Raw genomic sequence first — 15054 nt, 5'->3', positions numbered from 1 at the left:
AACTTTATTTTTTATAAGAGTTACTTTTTTTCTTGTGATTACCTCAGCTAAATAAGCATAAGTGGGACATTCAGCACATGACTAATTTCAAATTAACCTCCCCTTCCATTCCCCTTTTTAGACTTCTAAAATTTGTGTCAATGGACCATAGATCTGCTGCAACATCACAGCTACTGTGATTCTGGTCAAGAGTTGTGCCAGTAAGTGGCAGGAATTATTATTATTTAACAGTATGGTTTTGCAAAAAAAAAAAAAACAATTACAAACCCATGACATATAATGAAAGTCATATACTTGAACCCTTATGCATCAGCTCCAGGCTCTAGCAGGGTTCAGTGATAGCCATGACTTTACAGTGGTTGGCATTAAGTCTGTGCAATTTCAGAGTACCTGAAATAGGGGAGAAAATATTTGTTACATTTAATTATTTGTTAAATGCCCTCCACTCCTTACTATTTGGGGCATCTGACACATAAAAACACATGTAGCACTTTAAAAAACTCTAGTTCTCCTTTAATTTTAGCTATTAGGTAGCAAATATTGTGGGTCATATTTTTCTCATCAATGAGATTTTTGTATTTGAAACAGGACAGAATATACCTCTAAATTTTAAAACAAAAGCTAAATCAGGTCATTTCTACATCTCACCTTTTGTTTACTGAAATAATACATTTAGTCTATTATGTGTTATTAATGCAAGATTTGGAAAATCTATTTACCAATTTCCAAATGAGAGTAAAAAAAATTCTCTGGTGAGCATAGGAGCTTAAGCCATTAATATCTGCAGCTTTCATTTAAAAAATAAAGTACACTTCTGTTCTCTAGGTTGTGAATATTACCATAGTTCACATTTGGAGGGTTAATGATGCAGTGTTGTCCTTCTGGGTCTGCAGGCAGACAGTTCCAATGCCTTTGCTGCTGCTCTTCACTTTGTCAAGTAGTAGCAAAGTGAAATTAACAAGGCTCTGCAGAGATGAACATCTGTAGTTCAGAGTCTTATGACTAACTGTGAAATTGTCAGTAATGTCAATATCATATTGGTGTCCCTGTCTGGCAAAACTATTAACATCAGAATGAGGTACTACAGTTATTCAGAGGGGTAGGGGAATAGGGGATAGAGAACAGATACAAGAAATGGATGCTGAGGGAGAAGTTAAGTAGCACAGACTCAACCACCCTCTCACAGAAGCCACAATGCTCTCGAAAAGTGGAGAAGGGATAGAAACCTCCCTTTTCTCTTCCAGAAGCTAGAAAGGGGTGAAACTTATGATTCCTACTGACTGGCAACTATATGCAACATCTTTATAGAAATCTCTGTACACCCTCTCATTTCTAGTACGGGTTATGGCAGGGAGCCCCATCTTTCATCCATTCTTCCCTGTCCCCTTCTTTTGTATCTACTTCTGGTTTGTAGATTTAGTTCTCTGATTAGTACCAGTAAGTATTTAGTATAATTTTCAAGTCTTGCATTAATGCTCCATAACAGAGTCATATACTTAGTATTTTGAGAATAAAAGCAAGTAAAGCTGGCAAGATATTAATTTTTAAAGATAACTACTACACATGTATAATTACTTTTGATAAGGTTTTCTATTATATATGTATAGTAGTTCTTAATACTGTATATGATAATACTGTACAGTATTGAATATCACTGTACATGTAATACTGTACATGACATTAGCAATTGCAAGGTATTAAATAATGCACTTTTAAAAAAAAATGTATAAGCATGCACTTAACACAGGCTGCAAATATACACATAATACAGATCACAAAGTAGCCATTCCAACATGGAAGGTATAAAAGATAAATGCAAATTAGGAAAATTCCAAAAGTCTATCAGGTGAATAATATACATTTTTAACCTTACATAAAAGATTATAAAAAAGAAATATAAATGCAGAAAACTTAAAAAAAAACAACACTATGCTTTTAAGACAAACTGGCAAAATCCAGAATATTTAATATTCAGTATTTAAAACTACTGTTTTACATGTGTTTTAACTTTTAATTTGCCTATTACTGATTGAATGTTACGTGCATGTGAACAACCTTTGCTTAATAAAATCACCAATTTCACTCAAAAAATCCATTATGTGATACTGTTTGATTGCCTGTTACAATCTTCATGTACTATTGACTAAATACGAATTTTTGGCAATCTTTCCATGTAAAATCTATTAATTGTTACAGGGTCTCATCCTGTAAATGCTTCTCACACAAGAAGTCCCATTAAAGTCAAAGGGACTATGTGCATGAGTAAGGGCTACCTGTCAGTTTGGACTTTACTTCAACTCAGTTTTGTAATGCTGATCTGTAGGACAAATACTGCTGAAGAGTCAAAAAGAAAAAAGCTAAATAATTAATACAATTATTTGCATTTTGTAACTCCTACAGATTTTTGTCACATACAAGCATTAGAACGACTCAAATGCCCATGAGGGAATATGGAAAGGAGGGGGAAGCTCATAAAAATACTGTAAGTGTATATAGTTCCTAGTAATATAGTAATAGAGACTAGATTGACCCAGCCTTGCCTGTCTGCAAGAAGACTAAAGGGGCTGTGAAGGGTGGCGCACAAGAGTCCTTCCTCAGAAGGTGCAGACAGAACTGTAGTTTCTGAATTCAGGGGATTGAACCAGCTCCAGAATGAGAAGGAGGAGGTGGGGCTATGTCCCCCGCTGGCCAGCTGCAGAGAAGGGAGCATACTCCACTATGTTAAGAGCTAGTGGAGCATTCACAGTCTGCCTGTGCACTGGGGAGCTCGGGGAGAGATTTTCTCTCCAAACTCCCCCTGAGAAGTTGCTGGGCTCTGCAGTACCCCTTACTCAAGACTGTCTTAAAGACAGAATTGAGCCTTCAGTTAGATACTGAGTATTTCTCTGTACGTGTGCAATATTTTTTAGGGAGGGATACCAAAAAGAATGTTAATTAACTTACCTTAGACATAGAGTTTGCATGCTTCATGCTTATGAGAGCCATAAAACATTACATTAGGATATGTATCAGCACTGTAGACAAAGGTGATCTGCAAATATAAAATTCAAGAATCAACAGCTTTAATATGATTTGCTGAATATCCTCAAATAAGCAGGGTTAACTGATGCATTAGGAATGTAAACCTTGTTCCCTTCATCCCTACTCCCTTAGCTCCTCAGAAGTTGCAGATTACTGGCTACAGCTCTATCTGACACTTCAAACTGAACTATACTTGTGATGTTACATCAACATCAAGATGGAGGAAGGGTGGTCTAGTGGCCAAAACACAGGTTTGAGAGCTGAGATTGGGATTATATGCCTGGCTCTTTCCCAGACTTCCGTGTGTGGCTTTTGGCAAGACACTTAGCCACTCTGCACCTCAGTTTCCCAAATTATAAAATGAGATTAACACTTTTGTACCTCACAAGGATATTGTGAGGATAAATTCATAAATATTGAAAGATGTTCAGATACTACAGTGACAAGGGCCATAGAAAGTGTAATACACCACCAAATTTAAAATAATTAGGAACATTTTGTTTAACTGTATATTTGATGTAAAACTCAGTGGGCGGGAAGCAGATTGTTGAGTTAACCATGGCCATTGAAGGTCACAGAGCTAGGTTGTCTGGAAAGGATCTGGATTCAAAGCTCCCCCTGAGAAGGGAGCTCATAGTGTGTCACATCTCCAGAAAGACATTTTCAAAGTTACAATGGGTGACACCCTATGCTCTGGCCCTTTATGCTGAGTAAAAGGGTCAGAAAAGTGTATAGAGGCTCTAAAAGGGTCAGAAAAGTGTACAGAGGCTCTTATTTGGCCAGGGTAGAATACTCCTAGCACAGGAACTGAGGAAGACAGTCATAAGGCTGCCTTCTGAGGACCCCCTCCAAAGCCCTGGAGCAGGATGGCATGACTGGAGGTGCGAGGATTTGTCAGAGGTTGAGATTAAACATTGCAGAGATTCTGTGCAGCACCGTGGCTCAGAGGGCTGCTCAAGGAGGCTGTCATAATTTAGGCCTCTGAGACTATCTGCATTATGCCAGGGGCTGTGGAGCAGCCCAGGATTGAGAGGGCACAAAAGTGGTTTAAAGCTACCTCAGACCCACCTGGGTTGTGAATACTGTGCTGTGTCTCTTAGAGGAGCAGTGCAGAATCTCACCCAGAATGTCTAAAAGAGCTTTGAGACAGATATGGATGAAAAGTGCTCTGTAAGTGCTAGGTATCATTATTATTAAAAGATAATTATAACAAACAAATTGCAAAGTGGCAAACATTTCAACTGAAAGGAAGGATCATCTGTACTGATAGATTCTGTGCTACGAGAAGACAAATTAGCAGGTAATAGCAAAATTATCCTTTTATTCATACATAAAAATCTATCAATCTGGAGGGAGAGGTTGCTGGGAATCAGCAAGCAAAATGGGATGAAGAGAGGGAAAGATAAGGAAGGAAATAAAATTTCATAGCAGACTGCTGAACTTGTTGACTAAAGGCCCAATCAAACAAGGAAACAATATCCACCTTGTAATTCATTGTAAATGAATGGATCAATGCCCAGGTCATTGCTCTTCAAATTTTGTCACAGACATTCTATTTCTCTCTTCCCATTGATCTTTTGAGGGGGGTCAACAACCACGTGGACAAGAGTGATCCAGTGGATATTGTGTATTTGGACTTTCAGGAAGCCTTTGACAAGGTCCTTCACCAAAGGCTCTTAAGCAATCAGTCATGGGATAAGAGGGAAGGTCCTCTCATGGACCAGTAACTGGTTAAAATATAGAAAACAAATGGTAGGAATACATTATCAGTTTTCACAATAGAGAGGGGTAAATAGCGGTGTCCCCCAGAGTGCTGAACTGGGACTGGTTTTGTTCAAAATATTGATAAATGATCTGGAAAAAGGAGTAAACAGTGAAATGGCAAAATTTGCAAAGGAGAGAAAATTATTCAAGGTAGTTAAGTCCAAAGCAGACTGTGAAGAGTTACAAAGAGATCTCACAAAACCAGGTTATTTGTCAACAAAATGGCAGATTCAATGTTGATAAATGCAAATAATGCACATTGGAAAACATAACCCCAACTATACATACAAAATGATGTTGCTTAAATTATCTGTTACCACTGAAGAAAGAAGCCTTGCAATCATTGTGGATAGTTCTCTGAAAACATCTGCTTAATGTACAGCGGCAGTCAAAAAAGCTAACAGAATGTTAGGAACCATTAGGAAAGGGATAGATAAGACAGAAAATACCATAATGCCACTATATAAATCCATGGTATGCCCACACCTTGAATATTGCTTGCAGTTCTGGTCACTCCATCTAAAAATGTATATATTAGAATTGGAAAAGATAGTGAGAAGTGCAACAAAAACGATTAGGGGATGGAACAGCTTCCAGATGAGGAGAGATTAAAAATCTGGTACTGTTCATCTTGGAAAAGAGACAACTAAAGAGGGATATGATAGAGGTCTATAAAATCCTAAATGGTATGGAGAAAGTTAATAAGGAACTGTTATTTACCCCTTCACATAATACAAAAACCAGGGGTCACCCAATGAAATTAACAGGCAGCAGGCTTAAAAGAAACAAAAGGAAATACTACTTCACACAATGCACAGTCAACCTGTGGAACTCATTGTCAGGGGATGCTGTGAGGGCCAAAATTATAACTGGATTCAGAAAAGAATTAGATAAGTTCATGGAGATAGGTTCATCAATGGCTATTAGCCAAGATGGTCAGAGATGCAACCCCATATTCTGTGTGTCCTAAGTCTCTGACTGCCAGAAGCTGAGAGTGGACAACCAGGTATGGATCACTCAATAAACTGCTATGTTATGTTCATTCTCATCAAAGCATTTGGTATTGGTCCCTCTTGGAAGACAGGATATTGGACTAGATGGACCACAGATCTGACCTAGTATGGCCATTCTTATGTTCTTATCCTTATCTGCTTTTCTTTAACAATAAGATGCTCTAAGCAGTTTGGATATGGTTCCTTTAGATACTCTGTTGCCTTATTTTTTTTTAACCAGTATACACCAGAAAAAAAGTTTCTTATTTTCAAAAGGCTTTCATCATTTCTAGATTATATTTTATGGCCCTTCTCACATCCAGAAAGTGAAACTTCAGTGTCCTTAGGATGAGAGAGGCTTAGGTGAATAATGAGATAATAAGTGAATAGTGAATAATATGAAAAGGTAAGATTATTTTAGGGAGAAACTCTGGGGCTATGAAGAAGACTATCTTATTAAGAAAATAAAGAAACCGTTCCTGAATTGAAATTGTTTCTGGAATTCGTAGTCTTTCTGAAAATGTGACTTTCACTGAAAGGGGAAAAAACCCAGCAACTTTAGACAGCAGTTCAAATGGAAGCTCCATCAACGTAGGGAGAAGCAAATTTAAGTTCCAATAACCCATAAGGTATTTAATTGATGGTTAAAACTTTGCAATGGCCTTGATACATCTTGAGCTGTGAGGGTGAATTGCTACACTGTCTGCATCTAGCAAGTCTGAGAGCCCCAGATGCTGAAGTCTGTGCACAGAGATAGTTGATTGTAGATTCTGGACATAAATTAATACCTTGATTTGATCCATGAGTCAAAAAGAATTGCTGAAGTGAGGAAGGTTCAGGCCTTAACATTCCACATTGCTAATTTTAATTTCTCTGGGTTGAGACAGATCAGTAGATCCCTTGGAGCTGGAAGCATATGTGGCAAATGAAGAAACATCTCTATGTGAGGGACCAGTCTTATGAGAATACCTCTACAGTAACTCCTCACTTAACATTGTAGTTATGTTCGTGAAAAATGCAACTTTAAGCAAAACAATGTTAAGTGAATCCAATTTCCCCATAAGAATTAATGTAAATGGGGGAGGGGGGTTAGGTTCCAGGGAAATTTTTTTCACCAGACAAAAGACTATATATTTATATTTATATACACACACACACACACACACACACACAGAGTATAAGTTTTAAACAAACAATTTAACACAGCAATGATGATTGTGAGGCTTAGTTGAGGTGGTGAAGTCAGAGGGTGGAAGAGGGTGGCATATTTTCCAGGGAATGCCTCACTGCTAAATGATGAACTAGAACAGCTGAGCCCTCAAGGATTAACACATTGTTAATCTAGCCTCATACTCTGCAAGGCAGCACAAATGGATGGAGGGGACACAGCATGGCAGACAGACACACACACCTTGTCCGTGAGAGAGAGAGAGAGAGATGTGCATTGCCCCTTTAAGTATGCTGACCGCACTCTACATTGCCTTTTTAAGTAGATCAGCAAGTTGAGACAGCCCCTGTTGCCAGCAAGCTCTCTCTGTCCTGAGCTCTGTCATGTCTCCCCCCTGCTCTATGGAGATTGGGAAAGCAGGCGGCAGGAGCGGGGGGGGGGGAGGGACACCCTGACATTAGCTCTTCTCTTCCCCCCCACTCCATACAGCAAGCAGGAGGCTCCGGGAGCAGCTCCAAGGCAGAGGGCAAGAGCAGCACATGCGGGGCAGGGGGGCAGGGACAGCTGAATTGCCTGGCAATTGATAGCCTGCTGGGAGGCTGTTGCACAGGGAGCTTAGGGGAGCGGAGAGCTGATAGGGGAGCTGCCGATCCACCCTGGTTCAAGCCCCTACCAGCTAGCTCCAACGGGCTGCTCTTCCTGCAAGCAGTGAACAAAGCAGGCAGTTGCCAAACAACGTTATAAGGGAGTATTGCACAACTTTAAACGAGCATGTTCTCTAATTGATCAACAACCTAACAACAAAACAACATTAACCAGGATGACTTTAAGTGAGGAGTTACTGTATTTTCTATGATTAGAGCAGAAGAGCTTTAATTTTCTGTTGTTGCTCAAGGCAATCTGGTTGATGGTGAGCATCCCCCAGTTCACTACGATCTCATTCAAGGTAATCTGATTTAGCCCAGTTCTCTAACTTGATCTTTAAAATCTCCAGTGATGGGGATTCCGCAGCCTGCCTTGGAAGCCTATTCCAATGCTAAACTATCCTTATAGTTAGAAAGTTTTTCCTAATAACTAATCTAATTTTCCGCTTCTGAAAATTAAGCCAATTGCATCATGTCTTACTTTCAGTGGACATGGAGAACTGTTGATCACAGTCCTCTTTGTAAAAGCCATTAGCATATTGGAAGACTGTTACCAGGTCCTCCCTCAGTCTTCTTTTTGCAAGACTAAACATGCCCAGTTTTTTAACTGTTCCTCACAGATCTGGTTTTCTAAATCTTCGATCATTTTTGTTGCTCTCCTCTGGACTCTCCCCAGTTTGTCCACATCTTTCTTTAAGTGTGGCACCCAGAACTGGACACAGTACTCCAGCTGAGGCCTCACTAGAGCTAAGTAACTCAGAACAATTCACTGCTCTACAGCCAAAATGCTTCTGAAATAAATGTAGTCAAACTTTACTAATTCTGGGTCACTGAGAACGAAAATGATGCTTAAAATTGTTGATTGGCTCTAGTCTAGCCTGTTGGCCTCCAGACGCAGCAGTGGAAATCTCCTGGCAGGTGAGTTAGGGTTCCAGTTCCGTGACCGGCAAAAGGATCTGGTGCCCAGTCTTCTTCAGGGAAGTTCGAAACATCTGTACAGCATTGCCAACAACGTCGATGGTGGATGCACCCTCAACATCGTTCACGATCCCAGATATGGAGACTGTGTTCAAATGATTCCATCGAAGAGCGATCTTAAAGCTGTTATGCGCATAGAGAGAGAGAGTCCAGCAGTCAATGAAGAAACCTAGACAACATGAACAACTTTGAGGGCATAAACAGACTAACAATCAGGGGCAAAGCCTTTGGTGGCGATTCTGGAAAGTTGTGCTCTCTTTGGCTTGCTTTTGGGCAGACTGGATACACAAATACTGCGCTGTTTTCTTCGTGAATGGGATAAGCTGTGCAAGCAGATCCCACTCATTCACCAGAAAACTGGCCACTACGACAGTCATATCTGGGAGGAAAAGTGTTCACAATCCAGCCACTGTTTGAATCAAGATAGATTTGTTACCACCGTTACACACAAGCTGGGGTCTTGATGAAGAAACTTTGTCAAAGGAGAGAGAGAGAGAGACAAGCAGCTTCAAAGTACCAGTCCGGTGGAAAAATCCCCAAGGTAAGTAAGCTTAAGACTAAAGGAAGGGTCTTGCTGTCCCAAATTTCAGAACTTCTTTCGAGAATGAATGGCTTTGACTCATGCTACTGCGTGCAAGGAAAAGACAGCATGGAAAAGTCTCTTCCGTTAATGGCAAAAATTTTCCTGGAACAATAACAAGGCAGGCAACTACAGGTTTTGGTGAAAACTCCTCAACCATACAAACAGCCCTTGGTTGAAACATTCACTAAAGTACATTTATTGCACTCACATCTAAGATTTTGTCCCAAATGCGGAGTACAGTGATGACAAGTCATGCGCAGCATTCCAAGACAGCGAACAATGGAGAAACGCTGCTCAGGGCAAATGGAGAGCCCATCAATGCTTGCAGACTATTCTGGACCATGACAGAGAGTGCTCCATTTAATAAATACACGAAGCGACAAGTCGCAAGAAGCGACACGAGTAAATAAACTGAAAGGACTAAACATGTACTAATAGTTTTTTGCCTTTTATTCATAATAAATTTTATTATAATAACCCTTTTGGCTGATTTTTTTAAATAGTACATAAACGGACAGGTAATATTACATGAAAAACATCCATAAACACATGAAAAGACTTAGTGCAATTATGATTAAAACTCTACTTCTACACAAAGACATAGACATAAAATGTAAAAACTTAAATATCTTAGAAACAGTAGCCAATCAGTTGTTTTAATTGTCATATTTGAATTCAGCACATCAAAATACATAATAAATACCACATTTTATCTCTGAAGCAGACTTCTCAAAAATTGTAGACCAGTGTTACCTCTTAAATCTTACATATAATGCAGCTGTTAATATACCCCAGAATATTAGCCTTTTTTGCATCTGTATCACATTGTTGACTCACATTCAATGTGAACCACTATAACCCCCAGATTATTTTTTACAGTACTACTGCCTACCCAGTTATTCCCTATTTTATAGTTTTGCATTTGATTTTCCTTCCTAAGTGTAGTACTTTCCACTTGTCTTATTTAATTTAATCTTATTAATTTCAGACAAAATCTCCAATGTATCAAGGTCCTTTTGAATTCTAATCTTGTCCTCCAAACTGCTCGCAACTCCTCCCATCTTGGTGTCATCCACAACTTTTGTAAGCATACGTTCCACTCCATTATCCAAATAATGAAAATATTGAATAGTACTGGACACAGAACAGATGCCTGTGCAACTCCACTAGATATATCATTTCAGTTTGAAAGCAAATCACTAATAACTACTCTTTAAGTACAGTCTTTCCATCAGTTGTGGACCCACTTTATAGTAATTTCAGCTAGACCGCTGGCTCTCAACCTTTCCAGATTATTGTATCCCTTTCAGGAGTCTGATTTGTCTTGCATACCCACAAGTTTCACCTCACTTAAAAACTACTTGCTTACAAAATCAGACATAAAAATACAACAGTGTCACAGCACACTATTATGAAAAATTGCTTACTTTCTCATGTTTACCATATAATTATAAAATAAATCAATTGTAATATAAATATTGTACTTATATTTCAGTGTATAGTATATAGAGCAGTATAAACAAGTCATATGAAATTTTAGTTTGTACTAACTTCACTAGTGCATTTTATGTAGACTGTTGTAAAACTAGGCAAATATCTAGATGAGCTGATGTATCCTGTGGAAGACGTCTGCATAACCCCAGGGTTATATGTACCCCTGGTTAAGAACCACTGATCTAGACCACATTTCTCTAATTTGCTTATGAGATGTCATGTGGGACTGTCAAAAGCTTTACTAAACTCAAGATATATCACATTTACAGTGTCACTCCATTTTCACTAGGCTAATAATCCTGTCAAAGAAGGATATTAGGTTCGTTTGGCATGATTTGTTCTCGACAATTCCATGTTGTACATTACTTATCACCCTATTATCCCTCTAGGTACTTACAAACTGATTCATAATTTGTTCCAGTGTTTTTCCAAGTATCAAAGTTAGGCCGACTGTATATATACCCCAGGTCTCTTTGTTCCTCTTTTTAAAGATAGGTACTATGTACTTCTCCATTCTCCATGAGTTTTCAAAGATAATTGCTAATGGCTCTGAGATCAAGGGCGGCAGAGCCTGCCCAAAAGTAAGGGAGCTAGGACCCCCTACCCCTTCTGCCCAGCAAGCCAGAAGCTGGAGCAAGCCGGGTCCCGTGGACCCTCCACCTGCCCACAGTGGGGGGGAGGGGGATTGAGAGCAGCCCCCAGCCTGTGTTCCGATTCCTCAGGCCCCCCACCCAGGGCAGGAGGGTCCACGACTCCCCACAGCTGCCTGCAGGTGGCTCTTACGTGGACCCGGCTCCATCTATGGGGCCGCAGCCAGTGGTGAGCTGGAGCCAGCTCACACCAGTTTGCAAGAACCGATTGTTAAATTTAGAAGCTGGTGTAGAACCGGTTATTAAAGGAGCTGGTGGGTGGGCAAACTCCAGTCTGCTGGCCACATCCGGCCTGCGGGACCGTCCTGTCCGGCCTGCCTGAGCTCCCAGCCGGGGAGGCTCCCTCGGCCCCTCCCTCCTCGCAGAGCCCCAGCGCGCCGCGCTGCCAGCGCTCTGGGCAGCTCAGCAGCTCCTGCCGCTTTGAGCAGCACGGTAAGGGGGCCAGGCCGGGGCTGGGAGGAGGGGTTGGATAAGGGGCAGGGAGCGGTTGGACGGGGCGGAGGTTCTGGGGGGGGCGGTCAGGGGACAGAAGGGGTTGGGTAGGCGTGGGAGTTCTGGGGGTCTGTCGGGGTGGTGGTGGATGGGGTTGGGGCAGTCAGGGGACTGGGAGCGGGGCGAGCTGGATAGTAGGTGGCGTCCTGGGGAGCAGTTAGGGTGGGGGGTCTCAGGAGGGGTGGTCAGGGGACAAGGAGCGGGGGGGTTAATGGGCTCTAAGGAAGGCAGTCGGGGGCAGGATGTAGGTTGGGTTCGGATGGAGGGGGGAGACAGGTACGTGGGGTTTATACTCACTGCACGGTTCTCTACTGGGTCTTCGGCAGCACTTCGGCGGGGTGTATGTGTGTGTGTGTCTTCACTCACTGCGGGTGAAGAACCTGCCGCCGAAATGCCGCTGAAAACCCAGAGCGAGTGAAGACCCCCCCGCCCATACTGAAGTGCTGCCTAGGACCCGGTAGGGAACCGGTTATTAGGATTTTGGCTGCTCATCACTGGCCGCAGCCCAACCATGATAAGAGACTCGTGAGCAGCTATAGGGAGCTACGCTGAGGACCCTCTACCTGCCTGGGGTGAGAGGGTCAACAATGGCCCTTGACCCCTGTCTCTGCCCTGCAGGCCCCCAGCCCAGGGCAGGTGGAGGGTCCACAGTGCATCTCCCCATAGCTGCTCATGCGGCTCTTACCATGGTCGGGCTGCAGCCCCCTAGCCGGAGCCAGATCCATGTTAAGAGCCACACGTGGTGCGCAGGCAGCTGTGGGGAGCCATGGACCCTCCTGCTCTGGGCGGGTGGGGTCAGGGACATATGCCAGCAGCTGCTCTTGACCCCCACCCCACCCCAGGCAGGTGGAGGGTCCACAGCATGGTGCTCCACAGCTGCCCGGCTCCCCAGCCAAGCTTCAGCTGCTGGCCTGGTTGGGGGGGGCAGGGCCTCGGGGGTAGAGGAGGTGCAGGTCGAAAAGTGGATGGGCCAGGCTGGGCTCTCCTACTTTTTGAAAGTGGACATGGCCCCCTGACCCTCCTCCTCCATTTTGATGCCAATGTCTGAGATTGCTCCTGCTACTTTCTTAAGTACCTTAGATGAATTTCATCAGGCTTTGCTGAGTTGAATGCAACTAACTTATCTAAACATTCTTTAACCTGTTCTGGCTTGTGTTCTTTCCCCCTTGTTGTTAATATTAATTGTATGAAGCATATGGTCACAATTAACCTTTTCAGAGAAGACTGAAGGAAAACAGGTATTAAACACCTCACCCTTCTTGGTATCATCTGTTATTCATTCTCTTTTCTTGCTACATTGTGGACCTACAGTTTCCTTCGTCTTTCTCTTGCTCCTAATGTACTTACAGAACCTCTTTTTATGACTTCTATGTCCCTTGATAGGTGTAACTCATTTTGTGCCTTAGGAATTCTGATTTTGTCCCTATGTGCTTGTGTCAGTTTTCTGCACTCATCCTTAGTACTTTTTCCATATTTCCTCTTTTTCTAGGATTCTTTTATGATTTTCAGGTCATTAAAGGGCTCCTGATGGAGCCATATTGGCCTTACTACTCTTCCTATCTTTCCTTCACATTAGTATAGTTTGCTGTTGTACCTTTAATATTATCTCTTTAAACAACTGCCAGCTATCCTGAACTCCTTTTTATCTTAGATTTTCTTGCCAGGGGACCTTATCTACTATCTCTCTGTTAAAGTATGCTCTATCAAAGTCCACTGTCCTTTTTCTGCTGCTCTCACTCCTTCTTTTACTCAGAATCTTGAAGCCTATAATTTCATGATCACTTTTAGCCAAGTTGCCTTCTACTGTCAGATTCATAACGAATTCCACCGTTAATCAGACTCAAGTCTAAAATGGCTGTCCCCCTAGTTACTTCCACCACCGTGATGTCCCCAACACATTCCTCAGATGTGTCCCCAACACATTCCAAAAACTTACTGGACATTTTGTGTTTTTCCATCTTACTTTTCCAACAATCATCTTAATTTTCCTCATTGCTACCAAGTCTTGTGTTTTGGATATTCCTATTATTTGTTATAGAAATGCCTCATCTACCTCCTCCTTCTGATGTGGTGGTATATAGTAGATCCTTCTTGTGACATCATCCTATTTCCCCCTCTTTTATCTTCACCCCAAACCTTTGAACTGGTCTGCCTCTCACCTCTTTCTGACCCCAGAAAAAGTGTAAACATTCTTGAAATACAATGCAACAAACACCCTCTCCCTTTTTTCCCTAGCCTGTCCTTCCAGAACAAGTCATACCCCTCTATAGGAATAGTCCAATCAGGAGTTTTATCCCACCAAGACTCTGTACTACCAATAAAGTCATACTTTAGCTTGTGTACTCAGATTTCCAGTTCATTCTATTTATTCCCCATTTTCCTTACATTGGTGTATAGAGATCTAAGAAGTTGAGCAGATTCCCTCACTGTTTTTCCTCTTGTCACTTGTACTACGATAATGTTATTTTCTATTTCCCTTCCCCCCGCCCCCCTCTGACTTCCCGCCCTCTGTCTAAGTCACGTTTTTAATACTTACTTCTATGCTCTTCCCCTTCTTTGTCAGGTGGACCCCATCACTTTTACTTTATCTCATGGTTTTGGAAACTGTTGTTTAACATTTTATATTCTTTGAGACACAAATGACTGACAATTTTGCAAACCTTTACAATGTAATAAAATAATTATTTAGGGGCATTGTTTCCCCTAGATCCATATATAGAGGGATCAGACACCCTTTCTGCATGCATGCAGAGACTAATTGCCAACAGTCACAAGTTGCCACACAGTTTTTTGTAAGCAAACACATTTATTCAAAAGGTGAAAGCATTACAGAGAAAATATATTAAAAACAAGAAAAGAACTTGCACGCATGCTAAAAAGCTAACCAGAGTCACCCCAACTCTAACCTCAAGTTCTGGTAGATGTCAGTCCTTCAAAACCCACAAAGGTTTTTTCCCCAAGGTTACAAAGTTCATAACTGTCTCAGGTTCAGAGCCAGAGCAACCATAAATAGTTCAGTCTTTCCTTTATACAACTTGGGCCTTTGATGTTGGTCTCATGTAACAGGTGATCAGCAGACAAAGGCCATCTCCTCAGAGCATAGTTTCAAAATGCTGGACTTTTACGTAATCAGAGGTGAGGAATTTGCATTAACCTCTCCTTAGGTATTTCCTAGGAAATCCTCTTCGCATGTATTGTCCTAGTCTATTCTTGTCTGCCACTTTGTTCAGTATAGTCCTTCGATTATCCAGGCCTTACATCATATCTC

The 15054-nt window shown here is 41.6% G+C and overlaps 1 long non-coding RNA gene across 1 annotated transcript; it reads right to left on the bottom strand.

The window, feature by feature from the left end:
- Positions 1-301: 301 nt before the first annotated feature.
- On the bottom strand, positions 302-11366 carry LOC142046108 (uncharacterized). Its single transcript, XR_012655031.1, has 3 exons — positions 9904-11366; positions 2944-8358; positions 302-390 (listed from the first exon to the last, which is right to left on the bottom strand). It is a non-coding gene; the product is annotated as an uncharacterized LOC142046108 (long non-coding RNA).
- Positions 11367-15054: the final 3688 nt, after the last annotated feature.

The sequence above is a fragment of the Chelonoidis abingdonii genome, chromosome 1, assembly GCF_003597395.2.
Source record: "Chelonoidis abingdonii isolate Lonesome George chromosome 1, CheloAbing_2.0, whole genome shotgun sequence".
NCBI lineage: Eukaryota > Metazoa > Chordata > Testudines > Testudinidae > Chelonoidis > Chelonoidis abingdonii.
Note: the sequence above shows the minus strand (reverse complement) of the source record. Positions and strands in the feature narration are given on the sequence as shown.